At 39.1% G+C, this 19152-nt stretch overlaps 1 protein-coding gene across 4 annotated transcripts in view; it reads left to right on the forward strand.

Annotated features, from left to right (window-relative positions):
- The window catches only part of AKAP6 (A-kinase anchoring protein 6), a 403733-nt gene that overhangs the window by 7998 nt on the left and 376583 nt on the right, over window positions 1-19152 (forward strand). Inside the window, exon 1 of one of the 4 annotated variants that reach the window (XM_084632750.1) lies at window positions 8528-8542. The exons of the other annotated variants lie outside the window; for them this stretch is intronic. The gene's annotated coding sequence lies outside the window, so the exon portion shown is untranslated. Of the gene's footprint in view, window positions 1-8527; window positions 8543-19152 lie in introns of those variants that run through there. 4 annotated transcript variants of the gene reach the window in all.

Here is a 19152-nt window from a genome sequence, read left to right on the forward strand (position 1 = left end):
AATCTACTCTGTCTGCAAATGTCACCCATGAGAAGGTAAGGTCCTAATCACTTTTGCACATATTTTTTATCAACCAGCAAGTGTTTGTTACATTCTTCTTACACTAAGCCATGCTGACGTTCTTTTAAAAATATAACCAGATTCTGCTAAAACAATAAATCACATTCATATTGCAACAGGAATAGAAATGCAGCTTCTGAGAAACTAGGCTGTTACATAGCAGTTTTCAGCATGTCTGGTATTCTGTTACCCAAGCAGTGACACAGCAGATATGAGAGAGATGCCATTGTAAAAGTCAGATTGGTTAAAATAATCATGGTACACTTTTGTACGTTCTTAATCTATTTACAGACTAGTTCTTTTCCAAAAATTCACTTTGTGCTTTGTTAGAGATTTTATGTCAAAGTCCTATCTGGCTTTTAGTTTATTTTTGCTAAATGTACAAGTTGTCAATTTTGAGAATGAACTGGATCATTTCCAGTTTCTGCAGAGGCTCTGCCAATGAGGGTCAGACAGTGTTTCTGCAACTTCTATGAATGTCCATTCGTATTTGAAGATAAAAGGAAACAAGTTTGGTTGTCCAAATGCAAATACATGTGTTAACAGTGAAATAGCTTCCCTGAGTGAACCTTTAAGTACCTTTTTCAGAGTAACAGCCTAGTCTGTATTTGCAAAAAGAAAAGGAGTACTTGTGGCACCTTAGAGACTAACCAATTTATTTGAGCATAAGCTTTCGTGAGCTACAGCTCACTTCATCGGATGCATACTGTGGAAAATAGAGAAGATGTTTTTATACACACAGACCATGAAAAAATGGGTGTTTATCACTACAAAAGGTTTTCTCTCCCCCCACCCCACTCTCCTGCTGGTAATAGCTTATCTAAAGTGATCACTCACCTTACAATATGTGTATGATGATCAAGGTGGGCTATTTCCAGCACAAATCCAGGTTTTCTCCCCCCCCCCATCCCCCAAACCCACTCTCCTGTTGGTAATAGCTTATCTAAAGTGATCACTCATCTTACAATATGTGTATGATAATCAAGGTGGGCCATTTCCAGCACAAATCCAGGTTTTCACCCCACCCCACCCCCGCCAAACCCACTCTCCTGTTGGTAATAGCTTACCTTAAGGTGAGTGATCACTTTAGATAAGCTGTTACCAACAGGAGAGTGGGTTTAAGGGGAGAGAAAACCTTTTGTAGTGATAAACACCCATTTTTTTTCATGGTCTGTGTGTATAAAAACATCTGTATTTTCCACAGTATGCATCCGATGAAGTGAGCTGTAGCTCACGAAAGCTTATGCTCAACTAAATTGGTTAGTCTCTAAGGTGCCACAAGTACTCCTTTTCTTCTTTAAGTACCTTGTAAACCTTGGTTTCTGATTGCTAAGTCTAGGAAGCAGGTGATATTCAGTGTAACTTCAGAACTGTCCTAAATGATGTTCTTCAATTTTATCCCATTGCTCCTTCCATATTAACTTCAATTTCATCCCTAGGTCCCACCTAGGGGATTTATTTCCCTTCTTTGTAACTTGGAAACCCTTTCTAGGAATGGCGTGAAGTGTAGGCCTGTCGTCTGCAGGTCTCTTTTCTTCTTCTTCTTCCTCCTTGAGGAAGATGGGAATTCTGTTTGCCAGAGTGCTAGGGGACTGAGCCTAGAGCATTTGTCATGAAAGCTGGGGAATAGGTGGGTCACAGAACAAGCAGAAACTAGATGAAACTAGATCAACCTGGAGCTCTACACCTCCTACGTGTACCTCAGCATGTCTTTCTATTTTGACCGGGATGATGTGGCTCTAAAGAACTTTGCCAGGTATTTCCTGCACCAGTCCCACAAGGAGTGTGAGCATGCTGAAAAACTCATGAAGCTGCAGAACCAGAGGGGCGGTCGCATCTTTTTGCAGGACATCAAGAAACCAGATTGTGATGATTGGGAGAATGGGTTGACAGCAATGGAGTGTGCCTTGCACCTGGAAAAGAATGTGAACCAGTCACTCCTTGATCTGCACAAGCTGGCAACTGACAAGAATGACCCTCATTTGTGCGACTTCATTGAAACCCACTACTTGGGACCCATATTTAATCTATGGGCCCATCCTCCCCTACTGGAGATTTGGTAGAAGACACACTGCTAGTACCACAATGTTGAAATGGGAGAAGTAATAGGCAATTTAAGGCTACATGAAACTCCCTCCCCTACCATGACTTCCTGTTTGATGACAGAGAATTTGAACTTGGATTTGCCACAGTTATTTGGGCCCATCATATTAAGTGTTGTATAAATACACTGGTTTACACTACAGAGTTAGGTCGATGCAAGCTGCTTTGTGTGGAACTCACTATGGAAGTGTCTTCACTTAAATTTGACTCCCGCTGACGTAAGCGCCTCCCTACTCTGATTAAGTAACATCACCTCCCCGAGGGGTGTAGAGTCACAGGTGATGTAATTAGGTCGATGCAGTGTCTGTGTGGGCACTGTATTGCTTGCATAGATTGTTACTGGCTGTCCCACAGTGCCCCAAACTGACAATAGAATTGATACAAGCACTCCTGATGAGGATGTGCAAGAAGCTAAGTGTGTGCACGCACATGACTTAATAACCACGGTAGCTGTATGCTGATGTAAGTTAGGTCAGCATAATTTTGTAGTGTAGATGTGGCCTTTGTCAATTAAAGGAGTCTTCTATTGACCTAGTGCTGTTTATATGGGGATTTAGGTCAGCTTAACTACTCTGCTCAGGTGCATGGACTTTCCACACCCCTGACCAACATAGTTAAGCTGATGTAATTTTCTCAAGTAGGCCAGGCCTCAGTTACAATTAATGTCAGAGGCAGCTCTGTAGAGAAGTGTACTATGTTGGTGGTTCATGTGGCAGATTGTGGGTATTACAAGAGCCTGAATTCCAGAAATCATATAGCACTACTGCCTTGTCCATTATAGAAAGTGTTCATAGAGCCACTTCAAAGGCGGGGGGAACCCAAAAGCTTCAGATTTGGGTACCTGAAGTTAGTACTTAAAATAAAGGTTTCCTTTGCCTCCAACACGGGTGTTGAGCAGCTGTGCCTTCCATTTGGTTCAATTGACTCCTTGCATATTATGAACCTGAAGCAGCCTGTGAACTGATTAAGGTTGTGTGCACAAAATTCTGGACTCTCCATGAAAGGTGGCCTCCCAGTTTGCATTAGTCTGAGCACCATGAGTTTATTGCTTCCACCAGCCCAACACCCACTAGAGGAATGATTAGGAGGTAGGGGTGCAAGACTTTCTGACACCCCTCTCAATTAGGGCACAAAATGGCTTCAAATTTTCCCCCAGTGGGGGTGGGGAGGAGGAAGCTTCTCCTACAACAGAGAAGTCCTCTCCTGCATCTTTTGCTTCACTGTTTCAGCACTCACTGAAAACCCTTGTATGTGCATGGTCTGTCCTGGTGGACACTGCACAGTGCATCTCTCTAGTGCTTCCTGTCTCTTGGGAAATGGTCAGGGAGAATAAAGTCCAACACTGGGTAGCAATCTTTTAGGAAAGCAGGAAGAGCACGGGCCAGCAGGGCAAGTGTGAATGTGTATGGTATAGGTAGTTTATCATGGTTTTTAACATATGTTGCAGCCTACACACATCTGGAATAGGTGAAACTTTCATATTAGTAAATATACGTGATTGCATGTAAGACCCGTATGTGAAACATATGCTGCTTTTGTTGTATTCACATGTAAGCAGAGTCAGGATGAGCTCCACCCTGACATCTGGTGGTGAGGTGTGGCAAGTTGTGGAAAAGAACTTCAGGGGCTAATCTCATTTGCATAGGCACACCCACCCTGCCTAGCATGAGCCCATAGCTGCCCAAATGGTCACTTTGGCTGCTGTGGGATCCCCAGTGTCTCTGTTATTGGGGCAGGAAGAATAAATTGTTATTACCCTGACTATGGGAACTGTGCTTGGAACTGTACTGGGCCTTTTATTATGATGGAGGGACTCACCATCAACTAAGTAGCACTCGCTAGGCAAGGGACATGGATTCCAAAACTCTGTGACTAGAGAAAGGCTGGGGACAAGTATTAATACTTGGTGGTATGGGCCTCTTGGTGAGGGCCTTACATGCTAATTGTACTTCCTCCTCTCTCCACTGTGGAATATCAGAGCTAATTTTGATTCCATTAGGAGTCTAGTTACAGGCTGCTGAGCTCACTTTGGGCTAATGGTGCACCAGCACTGTGGCTTCCCTATGACAAGCTGAATTCACCTAAGAGCTGAAATCACTGAGCGTTGTGTTTAGTGGGGGAGCCTGAAGATATATTGGGGAGCAGTTTGCAGGGAGTGCTGGAGTGCCTTGTGGACAGGCTGGTGGAGCAGTTCATAGGATGGCGGCAGCTGCTTGTGGGACGCAGAGCCGAGCCGAGCGAAGCAGTTCGTGGGGCGGCGGGCGGGGCGGAGCGAAGCGAAGGCTTATGGAGCTGTGGGGCGGTCAGCTTCAGATCATGTAAGGTGCTCCTTACCTCTCTCTCTCCCCCCCCTCCCCCATCTCCACCCAGGTTGGGAGGTAAAGCTCTGCAGATAAACTTTCAAATTCTGGGGCTGCCCTGACCAGGGACAGAGACTTTTGGGCCACTGGACTTTTGGGACTTTGGGTGATTTGGGGTTGCTGGACTCAAGAACCAAAGGGAAAGGACATGCCCCAATTTGCTTGGGGTGGGTTTTTTGCTCATGGGTTGTGTTATGAATCCTGTTGGTGGTGTTTCCCCAACATAATGCCACATTGTTTCTCTCTGTTATTAAAAGGCTTTTGCTACACTCAGACTATGTGCTTGCGAGAGGGGAAGTATTGCCTCTTGGAGGCGCCCAGTGGGGGTGGTATATATTTGTCCCAGGTCACTGGGTGGGGGCTCGAGCCGGTTTGCATTGTGTTATTGGAATGGATCCCCTAGATATTGAACCCGGCCCTTGTTGCTGCCAACTCTGATGGGCAGAAGGGTTACACACATATAAGTTTGTTCCACAAAGAAGGATGCAGGAATGGAGCTTACAGCAGTGCAGATATGAAAAAGAAGAGCACGGGAGCACTCAGGACCCAAACAACATGTGGGGAAGGAGAGAGAGAGTGCAGGAGTAGAGGGAATATGGTAATAGCAAGACGAATTAAAAAGGGAGATTGCAGAAGAGGGTGAGAAGTGTGGGAGGGGCTGGGGAAGAGGAAGAGTCTGGCTGTGGGATGTAACAGGCTGAGAGGGAATGAGGTAACAACTGACACAAACTGGCTACAAGTTAACCATTGCTTTAAGGCTATGAGTGCTCCATCTTATGCCCACTCTTGTCAGTGTACCATGAATGTGACAAATTCCTCTCTGATCAAATAATCGCTATGGTACATTGTTTCTGATAATGCCAAGACTAAACCCAAGATGAAAGCTGCATGCTAACATGTGCGTAAGTCATCAAACAAACATCCCTTTATTGCAGGTACTGTTAGATATAGCACTTTCTCTTTTTTTTTTTTTTTGTCCCTTTTACATAGGTTCTAAAATATAAGATGCAGCAACATGTTCTTTTGGAATAATGCATAGAAAATGAATGAGCACCTACACAATAATGCTTTTGCAGCAAGCATTTTTTCTTTTCTTTTCTTTTCTTTTCTCTTTTCTTTTCTTTTCTTTTCTCTTTTCTTTTCTTTTCTTTTTTCTTTTCTCTTCTCTCTTCTCTCTTCTCTCTTCTCTCTTCTCTCTTCTTTTCTTTTTAAAAATCCTTGGATTGCTGAGTATTTTGACTGCTGTGAACATTTCCCCACTAATAACTGGACTGAGACCCTTCATTGTACATAAGTTAGCTTATGAGCCTTCATAAGGTAGTGATTTTAGATTACTGCCAAGCTGGACCAGATGGGAATGAGTGGTTTAGCAGTTAAAATCTTGCATATTTCATTAGTATGCCGTTCAGCCATATAGTACTCTCTTGGCAATAAGCTTTCAATTAAAGATTAAGTCCTTAATACATGGATGTCTGTCAAGAACAACAATAGCAGCTCCATCACAGCTGTTAGTGTATCATCTCACCATATTCTTTGGAACTGAGATCCTTAGATGCCAGAGTCATTGTCAAAACAGATTGGTGGGCATGTTAAATGGAGGATTATTGCCCCCAATGCAACTTTCACAGTCCATTGTGTTAAAAAGATGACTGAGGAAGCACACTAAATCCATCAACTATAAATACACTTTTTGGAGTGTGAGGTAGTCACTTTTCTAAATAAAACAGATTGACTTTTTTCTCCCCAAAATGGCAGCTACAGTCCATATGACAGACTAAGTTCCCCTCTAAAAAGATATTTTTCAGTTACAGAAGTGCAAACAAATTTATTTTTCTTCATTCCCCAAAATATTTCAAAAACAATTTGTGTAATTTTAGAGTAGATTTGACTGAAGTCATGTGACTTGTTCAGCTACACAAGCAATTCATCTGGGTTGGAATCCTGATTCCTTTTGGCATTCAGTCCTTTGTTCTAATCATTTACTTGCATGTCTTCCATGTATTTGGGAAGATGTTTTGCGCCTCAGAGGTGGTACATAAACCAATAGTGATGGTAAATCTTACACTAAGGGTCAGAGTCCTGCTTAATCCAGATGCTAGGGAATCCTTCAGTTCAGGTGTCTTTCCAACTTTGTAATCTTGGGTACAAGATATATATATATTTTTTATGGCCCCATGGAGTAAAGAGTTTGAGGAACAATTTGAAAACGCATTGATACAACTTGTTTCTGACATTCTACCTCTTATTTTTAGGGGGAAAAACAGGTTTTGGAATATTGTCATCAATGTCTTTCTGAATAAAAATCCTTTAATATTTTGTTTCAAATTTCTATCTGGCACTGTAAACTACTCTGCGTATTTTAATCTGCTTATCTATGGCAGATTTTTATCAGTAGGTATGAAGAGGGGGCCCAAGAAAGAGAATGGGATTGCTCTCTAAGGTTTCCTTGATCAGGCTCAGTAGAAAGAGAGCTGTTACTGGAAGTCCTGGGTTTGTGACATTTTTGAATACAGTATTTTTAAAACACAAAAATTCACCATTCACACTTGCTTTGTAATATTGAAATGCTGGAAAACAAAAACACATCATTCCCTGTTTTGAAATATTATATCATGCTACTTAGGCTCAAAACAATGAATTATTCATACAATTTGTTGGGTTCCCTTCTGAGAATAACAGTAACATACTTCCAGCATGGGGCTCCATTTAACTAATGATCATCTAGACACTACTGTATGCTATAAAGAATCTGTTTCCACATGCCATGAGGTCATTAGAACAATAATGCATATTATCGAATGGCAAGTTGCTTTAAAATCCTGAGTATAGGTCGAAGGGTTTGGTAAAACAAGATCTTTAAATCAGCTGTTCAAGGCTTCAAATAAAACTGTTGCATGAAGAAAAATAGCTTTGTTTTACTTGTGAAACTAAGCAGGATAAATAATACAGTAGATTTGTTCTATCTGAAGCATGCATTATATAGGTACACTTTTATTCTACAAACTTTGTATGAGAGTTAACCGATAAGTACCAGTTTTCTTTGGGCAATAAATAAATGCTCTTCAATAGCTATGATGCCTACTTCAAGGTTTGACAATAAATAAAATAACCTATTTACTGATAAGGCAATAAATGAGTCATTCAGTTGTCTTCAGGTAACTGCACAGAAAACAAACGTAGAACTATTTCCAAAAATGTTTACTTGAACTAGGATTTGAAGCTTCCTCCCTCATCCTGATATAAGAATAGCTGCTTTTAAAAAGCCAAACAAACAAAAACCACTACCCCAGACTTATTTTGGTTCATGTTATTTTAACCTCCCTGTTACGAATTTATTGTGAGTTGTTCCCTAACAGTTATCTCTGTATGCGGTCTCTAATTTCATTTTTTCTTTCTTGTAAATCAGATCTGTAAATGACTCATGATTTGTCAGCTGTGTTTTTATGAGATTAATGGGAATGTATAATACTTTTGTTAAATTTCCTACCTTGATGAGCTCAATCTTGAGTGTTTTTTAAAAATATTTCTTTTAAGAGGAAATGTATGAAATCCTAAACAGTAATAATTGTGATGTAAAAGCTTCACTTTCATTGTTGATGCAGGCGGTAGGAAAATGGACTACCATTTAATTCTGAGTTTATTTAACCATATCTTTAACTAAATCTTAACTAGTTAAGTTATTCAGATTGATTAGATGTATAATTGTATTAATATATTTATCACTTTCTGTATTTATTGGAATACACTAACAAATCTGCACAGCATCCTTCTTTAAAAGTCCCAGATTGCTTCACAAATTTACAGCCTTCTAGAAACTGATGCAAATAACATTTTCCATCTTGATATCAAAACTAAATCTATTTAATCTTTCAGAATTTTGGCAGGAATCTGATTCCCGACCTAGGAGATATTTACTCAACAGACTTGCTCCTAAGTATTCATGATTTATAATTGAGTTGTATTTATAGAAACGAGGCACTGACTTAAAGAAGAAATGAAGAAATTTCAGCATTGATCAAGTGAGTCATGGATGAATGTTGAGATATTTACACTTTACTACTTTCAGACTCACTGCACAAATTCTTGCTATTTTTTTTCTCTCTCCCAATATCTGCTAGTAACTAGATTAGTTTCAGAATTGTAATTTGTGCCAGGTACTTTTATCTTATTCCTTCTGCATATAAAATGTGATGATTATAAAATAATGTAATGAAGTTTAAGAAAACAGTGTATCAAGTAAATGCAAAAAGAACCCTCCTGTTCCTCAATTCCTCTTCCTTTATTTATATATATAAAAACAACCAAAAAAAACAAAACAAAAAACCAGATGTGATTTAGCCTCTCCAGGCGCTATAGGGAAAATCTAATTTGTCCTGATATAATAATAGGAAGTGTCAGTAAAAATGGGTGATGCTTTGAAACCTACATAGCCACTAACTAATGCAAAAAGGTATTTCATATGTAAAGTATGACCCTCTTTAAAAGGAAGAGATTCTGAACAGATGAAGTGCTTTATATTAAATATTTACTCACCCAAACCTTTCCCCAAACTCATTCCTCATTTACAGCTGTTTCTACACTTTGTGGTTTTATTTGGGAAAGGAAAGGTACTTTCTAAAGAGGCTGTTTTTGCACCATTTCCTCTCTGATCCAAAAAAGTAAAATTAAATCCTGCAAATCTCAAAGGCGAGACTTCAAGATTTTTCATGTTTTGGGGTCTGCTTCTACAAGCACATACTAACTATGTAGTACTTTTACCATGAGTAGTCTCTCTTAAACCAATGAGGATATCCATCCTAGCACACACTGAACGGGGTATTTAAGTGTGGGCAGGATGGGGTCTTAATGTTGCATGCTAATAAACCTTGGAGAATGATTAGGTAAGCCTCCGAACTTTGATTCTGCTAAGACAACCAGCAGCCATAACTTCTGAACATTCTGAAATGTAACTTATTGCTGGTGAATTATTACAATTCACCTTCCATTTTTACAACTATGATTTCATGGACTGTGGATGAGGGGGGCTGTTTGCTACATTCCTCCTTATCTAGGCTGAAACCACTGAATCATTTCAAGTTACGACTTGGGCTAGAATTAAAAATTTTAGTCATCTGGCTGTAAGTCCGGATCCAAAAACTCCCAATGCCTGATACATTTCATTACTTTCAATGGAACTAATGCAGGTTTCTGATGCATTGATTGAAGATCACTAGTGAAGTAATCATAGACAATAAAGGGGAAGAAATGCAGATTGGGATAAGTAAAGAACACATCCGAGATCTTCTGACTAATCTGAATGAATTCAAGTCAGCAGGGCCTGATGCTATCATCCCAGCGTGCTTAAGGAATTAGGTGAGGAAATCTTGGAGCCACTGGCAATATTAAGTGCAAACTCATGGATGACAGGAGAGGTCCTGGAAGCCTGGAGAAGGGCTAATATAGTGCCCATCTTTAAAAAAGGGGGAAAGGAGGAGGCAGGGAACTATAGACCAATCAGCCTGATCTTGATACCTGGGAAGCTACTAGATCAATGTGTAAAACATTCAATTTGCAGATATTTGGAGCGTGAAGGGATGATCACTGGCAGCTAGCATGGATTTACTAAGACCAAATCATGTCAAACCAGCTTGATTTCCTTTTTTGACAAGGTAACTGATTTGGTGGATCGGAGGAGGCAGTGGACATAATATACCTGGACTTTAGCAAGGCTTTTGACCTAATCCCACATGAAATTCTAATAAGTAAATTGGAGAAATGCATGCTTCATAGAACTACCATTAAGTGAATACATAATTGGTTAAACTACTGCAAACAAAGAGTAACTATTAATGGAATGATGTCAGATTGGAAGAAAGTTTCATGTGATCTGGTCTGGATCTGGTGTTTAACAACTTTATTAATGACCTGGATGTAGGACTAGTGAGCATACTGATCAAATTTGCAGATGATACAAAGCTGAAGTGGGTTGCAAACACTTTAGAGGATAGAGCTAAAATTCAGAGGGATCTTGATAAATTGGAGAACTGGGCTATATACAACAAAATGAAATTTAATAAAGACAAATATTAGTTGCTACACTTAGGGAAGAAAAACCAAATGCACAAATACAGAATGGGGAAAAATGGCTTAGCAGCAGCACTGCTGAGAAGGATCTGGGAGTTGTGGTGGATCACAACCTCAACATGAGTCAACAATATGATGCTGTTGAAAAAGAAGGAAAAAAAAAGGCAAATGCAATTATGAGTTGCATTAACAGAGGCATAGCATGTAGGTAATGGGTGGTGATAGTACTGCTCTACTTGGTGCTGGTTAGGCCTCAGCTGAAGTACTGTGTCCAGTTTTTGGTCACTGCTGCATAGAAAGGATGTAAAGAAACTGGAAAGGATCCAGAGGCAAGTGAAAAAGGGATCAAAGAGATGGAATGCAAACCATATCAGCGAAGGCTAAAGAAATTGGGTATGTTTAGTTTGGAAAAGAGGAGATTAAGGGGAGGAGGGCAGAATGATAGTGGTCTTCAAATACTTGAAAGGCTGCCATAAAAAAGATGGAGAAAAATTGTTCTCTTGCCAGAGAGAGTGGGACAAGAGGCTATGGGTTCAAACTACAGCATAGCAGATTTAGATTAAATTTCTGTAAAAACTTCCTAACTAGAAGAACAATAGGACAATGGATAAGGGAAGTCATGGAAGTTCCTTCACTGGAGGTTTTTAAAAAAAGACTGGATAGCTATTTGTCTTGGATGGTTTAGATGCAACAAATCCTTTGTATCTTGGCAGGGGGTTAGACTAAATGACCCTTGCTGTCCCTTCTAACCTTATAGTTCTATGACTAATATCAAATATTTATTTTTGTGGGAAGAGAGCCATCTGACTTCTAGCTGATCTCCTTTGCTTTTTCTTTCGTTGTCATAATTCTGTTAGAACATTTCCTATCTACTTTAAAGGAATCCTTTAAATCCTGTAGACTACTGGCAAAGGTATTTTTTGTAAGTCATCTTACCAGAAATCCCGGGTTTTTTTCCCCCTTCTTCCATTATCTTTCTATATAGAGTTATGTTCCTCATCTTGTAGCTATTTTGTAATGTTAAAGAACAGGAATAGATAGGTCAGACCAGGATACTTGTAATGCAAAAAGTATTAGCTGAAAGGTGAATTGTGCTCAGTCAGGCAAAAATAAAGGTCATCTACTAGAGAAGTTAAGAAACCAACATGTTTAATAGTCTGAATTTTTGTTTGGATTTCCACAGTAACAAAAAAAGTATAGGTTTGTATGTGTACACATTTTATATAGAAACTTACACACACACGGTGTGTGCATATTATAGGTTAAGATTCCAGCACTATCTATAGTTAGTTTTTTCCTGACATATCTTGTTATAAGACCTTATTTTCAGTTGCTTATGACACTGTCAGACTTAAACTATTTGGGATGAAATTTACCATGCTCGGTGTCAACCACAGGTTGAAATTTTTTTGAAAATTTCAGCAAAAATGGCAGCACGCTCAGCCACACTCTGACTTTCACTGCACTGTAGCTATGTTTACAACGGACATTACTGTGCTGTATATTCACACCCTGGCTTGCTGTACAGTAACTCGCCATATAGATAAGCCATTAAACTACATTTTTCACAGTTGGCTACTAATTGTGCATTCCTTATTTTTTGGGTGTCCAACCTGATACCGTGGGGGGTCTAAATTTACAGAAGTGCTGAGCACTCACAACTGCAATTTAAGACAAAGGGAGATTTGCTTAGCATTATATAGCATTTTATATATCCAAAGTAGGCTAAACAATTGAGGACCTAGGCATCTCCATCTGGGCACCCAGTCTTTGACCTTAATTTCTTTGTGCCTCAGTTTCCCAACTGTAAAATGGGGATAGTATAGTAATGCCAGCTCACCTCACTGGGGTGTTGTGAAAATAAATTCGTTAGAGTTTGTGAAGTACTCAGCTACTATAGTGATGAATGCCATAAAAAGTCCTATGAGAAAGCTAACAATTTTGTATTCAAAGTAGGATATGACTATTGTGTAGTAAATAAAGCATGGGACCACACAGCAAGCAATGAACATAAAACAAAATATTCAATAATGGTTCATTAAGTGAGCACCATTCATTCTGTGCATGAATGAGGCAGGGCTCCTGTGGAAAAAATAGTATATGATCATTATGATACAATGTAATGCATTAATTGCATGAATACACACATGAGGGATAAAAGATGATTTCACAAGCAACCTTTTTCTGGCATTGCCGAACTTTTCAGTGCTTGATTTAGAAACCTGAATGTTCTTTTGATGTATTCTCTGAGTGTGTGTGATTTTTATATATATAAAAATATAGACCTATATGATGGAGTGTGTGTAGTATATACCGAGAGCGATTATAATAGTGTGTATATGTACATTCACTTTGTGTGGGGACGTACATGTAAATGGTACCATTTGATTTATTTGCTCTTTAAATGCTGAGGCATTTTCTATAATTTACTTACATTGGCTGTTTGTATATTTTGTGCTTTACTGTGTGGCTGGACATATAATATGGTGGTTGGGAAGTGTGTGACCATGTGTATGTACACTGTATTATCAATTGAACTTTTATGGTGGTGTATTTTACAGTTGTGATGACACAGCCATATAAAATAATTTGTAACATACACAATGCTACACTAGAGATCACAAATAAATATAAAATTTATGTACTCAGTATTGGAAATCCTGTCGTTTAGTGTGAGAAACAAGAAAAACATCTTCAAAGGCAGTTATCTTTCATCAGAGAAATTTGGTGATGCTCAAGCTAGCTCAAATGTACTGTTTTAAAGAGACCAAGTGCCAGAACTACACAGAATTACATGAAAGGTACTAGAGAAACTTCCCAAGTGCACAGGGTACAAATAGCAAAATTAGCACCCCATCTAGCACTCTGGCAATCCAGGTAATCGTGACTTTTCAGGGATACAAAACATTTCAGAAGACCCATATCATGCAGACTGAAGTGTAAGGACACTCAAACTTTTTTAAGAAGGAGAGCTGTACTCCTTTCCCCCAGGTAATGATGTGCCACCCTCCTATGTCCTTGGGGACCTTCAGCTTCCCTGGTGGGCAGTGTGCTGACCACCAGCATCCTAATGATGTAATGCTTTCCTTGGGATGTGGTTATAGGATTTGATCTTACTCACTGAAGTCAATGGTAAAGCTCCCATTGACTTCAGTGGCTTGGGATTAGGGCCATACTTCATTAAACTGTTTCCCAGCAGCCTCTTTAGGCTTCCTTTAAACATGAGCACAAAGGCCTTTGTGTTTGCAATGGCAAAAAATGTATTAAATGAATTCAGTATTGGTGTTCTGTAAATTTTGTTTTTCTTGGGAGAATGCTTGCATGAACATTTGCAAAGTAAAATTCAGAATATTTGAACACCTTTGGTCCTGGTTGTACAATGCAATGATGACTTAATTTCTGTTACTGCCATTTCATCTAGAGAAGAAAATATAGAATTAAGGCCAAATTCTGTCTTTGGATACATGCACAAGTGGTAGCTACATGCATATACTTGAGAACCCAGTTCATTCTCCAAAATGTGTTTTCATTCTCCCATTATTTGAATATTTAACAAGTAAGATAAACTCAACTGTATGTTATATAGAGAATCATGCATGTTAGGTGAAATATACTATATAGTACTAGCAAACCATTTGAGATTTTTCCCAATTATTTAAATTTGTCCAGCAGAAACTTAGATAGAAAGTACAACAAAGTTCAGTTTTCTGTATTATTGTTGTTTGTATATGTATCAAGCTTCCAAAATTCTGATCCAACATGAACGAGTGAGAAATCGGATGAATCCACATGTGTATGTTCCAGAGCTCTCTAACAACCTGAAAACCAGTGGCAGCAATAGAGCCTGTAATGAAGAGTTAATTGAACCCATCGGGGAGGGACAGCAACCACTCATATCTGGCCTGTGAATCAGGGGGATTAAATGTTCTTTGTGTGGGTCTTTGCACACCCATTGCTCCTTATTCACCTAAGGCAGCCCTGCCCAAGAGCATGATAAAGGCACATCTTTGGTGACACAAAGACTGCAGAGGTTCTCCCTTGGCACGTATTTTCATGTGAGAGTTCAATCTATCACCAGCAGTGAAGGCAGCGCTTATATTCAGCTCTGAGTAGTCTTCACCACTGCTTGTCTTGCCAATATGAACATTTCACCATGTAAAGAAGAGTGGATCTCTTTGTAACACACACATACATCTCAAATTTTATTCTGTGCTTGCTGTATATTTAAGATTATGTTGGTTTTTCACTATACGTCCCACCACTTCTTCTTCTTAACATGATGCTGTATCTTCTTGCTTTTCTGACTGGACATAAATGTCATGGATGAGCAGTCTGCAGACAACTGCAAATCCATTTCTTTTCTGGGAACTGAGTTCGCTGCAACAATGAAGAAGCATTGATAATACTTGTCTCATTGTTTTTCACACCCGTCAACACTTTTGGGTCAAGTGTTAAACATTAATACCTGAGCTGTTGAGACAAGAAGGAAAGCTTTCTCAGGTGTCACCTTTCTGCTAGACCTATTGGAGGGGCAAATCATGTTCCTCAGCTTCGTGTTAGCGTGTCCATGCGTGTGTGTATATATGGTGGAAGAATCACTTAACATCTCTGTTTACTAGAGCCCCTAGATATTGTAAGAGGCACATGCATCTAATATTTCAAAAAGGGTTTTATAGTGAGGTATGGGGGGAGAGGGTGATTTGGATTTTTTATTTAATTGTGTTAATGATTCATGCACAGTTAACTACTAGAAATTCAAAAATATTTTAAAAATACAAAAACGGCAACATTTAAGATTTCATGTCACTGATATTTTCTATGAGGATACTGTGTTAAGTAGCAATGCCATTATGAATATTCATATAGGAGTTGGAGGTTTATTTTCTAGATGATTAAGAGGTAGGTAGGTGCACTAGTCCCATTGTGTTACCACATTTGTATGCTTCGCTGCTTAAAAATTTCCCCTTTGCATCTAGCATCATTACACCCTGGGTCCACATATACATCTTTAGCATGGATTAAAACTAGGATTCAAAGAGATTGGAGAAGATTATGGAAATCATTGCCCCTGGCATACTACTCAGAGTTTTCAATTTACATTAATTTTTTTAAAGATGGCTTCAAATGAAAAATCTCGAACTGAATGGCCAGTGGGTAATGTTACGATCTGTCAGAGTCTGTATTCCATTTTTTCCTAAATCCTGGTTCAACAAGATTTCTAAAAATACAATTTAGGATAGAAAATATTTAAAAAGAAAGAAACTATCAGAGTGTTATACATTGAAATTAAAGTCACGTGTATGTCATGCAAGGAACATCTTGCATGACTTCTCAGGTTAAGTTATATGCACAGGGAAATCTGACTTGTATCTCTTAAAAAATTAAACCTCTATTGGCTGCTAAAGCTATAGAATAATTGCAGGTTCAAAAATATTTATTAAGAAAAAACATGTTTCTAGAAATTATAAATTTGTAAAGCCTTTTGAAGATGAGAAATTATACTAAGCAATTTTCAGTTTTTTATGACTATCATTCTCCTATAAAATGCACCTCCCTTCCAACCTCACAAATACCAGACCTTATTCCAGAATTTCCACTGTTCCCAGAAGGTAGGAGGTGTTTAGAATGGACACCTTGTAAGAGAGGAAAGGATCTGGTTGATAGTGGTTATAATAATAACTAATAGTCTACAATTTCAGCACTGAGTGAAAGAAAAAAGGAAGAAAAGTTTAATGCTTAAGGACTTGATCCTGCACACAAAGTATGTGTGTGTATAGACCCTTATTCCTGGTGGGTGAAATCCTGCCCCTATTGAAGTCAATGGGAGTTTTGCCATTGACTTCAAAGGGGACAGAATTTCATGTATTGACTTTAGTGGCTGTCTGCATATGGATGAGGATCCATGCAGGTATTGGTTGGCAGGGTCAAGCCCTGTGCTACTTTTAATCAAGATGTCTAATGAATTTTAAAAATAAAGCCAACTGGTTTTAAAGATTCCCTTGTGTCTACTCTGCAGAGATGAACAAAGATGTTTCTTGCCTAGCATTGAACGGCACTTCTAGCTGGGCGGAGTAGTAGAGAACTCTCATTAATACAAACTTATGGAAATGCAGATTTAAATTATTTTATTTTTTGCTTCTTCAGAATCAGTTTTCCCAGTGTCTTTTGGGAATGTCAGCTTTGATGTAACTTCAAATAGTTCTTGTTATGTAAGAAAGTTGTTGCTGTGGGAATTGCATGCTGTAATTCATCATCCATATCAGTAACCTAACTGAAAGCTAGAGCTCCTGCAGACAGCTTAAATTTCTACTGCCTGTAAAATAAAGACTATATTTTTATTAACCATATTCATGTTTCATAAATTACTCGTACAACTGCTAATACCATTTTTTCCTAGTCTTTATTAGGATTATGGTTTTGGTGAATTATCCCGTTTAAAAATAACAAGCCTGGATTATTAAAAGAATGTAGGCATTGCTGTGCTCAGTGTTGCAACACCTAACTCATTTAGGTGCCTAAATCTCATTTTCAGAAATGATTTAGGCAAGCTGGAGCCTAAATCCCATCAACTGGCAATTGGATTTTAGCTCCTTGGTACCTAAATCCCTTTTGAAAATGAAATTTAGGCTCTTGAATCAGTTAGGCATTGCAACGCCTTCTAAAAATCCAGACTTGAGAGCCTGATCGAGAGCCCCCCTGAAGCCAATGGGAGCTTTGTGTTGGCTTCAATGAGCTTTGGATCAGGCCTTGGTATATAAGATAACTTTAGACCTCCACCATTTATTTTGATAAAGATCAAAAAGAAGAAATGTGAAAGAGACTCGATCGCACTGGTTAGTTCTTATGAATTATGAAATCGTATTTCTGTAAGTAATCATGCAAGACATTATGTTTCAGCGTAGTAATGCACATCTTAAAATGTCAATGCATAATTTTAAGAAAAGTTTAAAAAATTTCATGAAGTCAAATATTATTTTCCAAATTAAATAAGTCTCTACATGACTGCAGTGAAATCCTGCTCACCTTGCTCCTGTGACTAGTCCCATTAATTTCAATAGGATTATTATTTGCCTGAGTAAAACTAGTGTGGTTTGACCCCTTCTTTGTAATTCAAAGAATTTCTTGGTCCATCACAGAGATGGGCAAACTACGGGCCACATCTGGCCCGTGGGACCGTCCTGCCCCGCCCCTGAGCTCCTGACTGGGGAAGCTAGTCCTGGCCCTTCCCCCACTGTTATCCCTCTCCCACAGTTATGCCACTGCATGGGCAGCGTTTCTGAGCGGCATGGTAAGGGGGCCGGGGGGTTGCATATGGGGCAGGGAGTCCCAGGGGGCAGTCAAGGGGCAGTTGGGCGGGGTGGTCAGGGGACTGGGAACAGGGGGCGGTTGGATAGGGCAGAGGTTCTGGGGAGACAGGGGATGGGGAACGGGGGGGTTAGATAGAGGGAGGTCCCGGGGGGTACTCAGGGGACGGGGTCCCGGGAGGGGGCAGTCAGGGGACAAGGAGTGGGGCAGGGGTTGGATGGGTGGGCAGGCACAGCCTTCCCTACCCGATCCTCCATACAATTTTGCACCCCGATGTGGCCCTTGGGCCAAAAAGTTTGCCCACCCCTGGTCTATCAGCTGTTCTATGTCTAGTTTTATAAATTCATAGATTCTAAGGCCAGAAGGGTCTGTTGTGATCATCTAATCTGACCTCCTGTGTAAGAGAGGCCATAGACCTTGCCCAAACTAATTCCTAGAGCATCTCTCTTAGGAAAAAAATTCAATCTTGATCTAAGCATTTACCAAGGATCATACTGGATTCTCCATCACTGACAAATTTTAAATAAAGATGTACCCTCAAATACTGTGTGTGTTAACATAACATATATTTGTTTTCAATAACACAGATTTATGCACAGATTAATGTAGTTTATTTACCATGTAAGAGTGAACAAGTCACTTATAACACAAGCTATGCTTTTGTTGATTTTCCCCAATACTTTAGCACAAATATACCTGTTTTACATGCCTTTGCAGTTTTTGCACAGACATTCATTTTTACTTCAACGTGCTAAAATAGATGCTGCAATATTCTGTGAGAAGGTGTATTGCGCTCCTCCCTCTGAGCACTCTGTTTCAGCAAGAGTTAGCAAAGAATTTTTACCCAAGCTTTTTAGTTAATTTGCTTCTGATGGCAATATAACTTTTGTTAAATATTTGAAAGCACAAACTTTATTAACCAATACTGCGTTGTTTAACGTAACACAAAAATAGTGTAAAAATTAAAGTAAAATTAAGTTTAAATGCAGACTTATGCCATCACTTCGAGGGTATTAAATTTTCATGACACTTGGTTGTGCCTGGGAGCCAAATGTAGAAAACGCTTTTGAAATTGTTTGGTTAGCTTTAACATTTTGCAACATATCCAGACATAACATATATATGTTGTTTAGACATTTTCACTATAACATTCTTATAACTATATTTTTTAATATTTAATAACCCAAACCAGAAATTGACATTCTGTCAATATTATCTTTGCATTAATGTTGAGGATTTTCCCCTGTAGTTTTTTGTTTGA

The sequence above is a fragment of the Lepidochelys olivacea genome (genome assembly GCF_965140295.1).
Source record: "Lepidochelys olivacea isolate rLepOli2 genome assembly, chromosome: 6".
Classification (NCBI taxonomy): domain Eukaryota; kingdom Metazoa; phylum Chordata; order Testudines; family Cheloniidae; genus Lepidochelys; species Lepidochelys olivacea.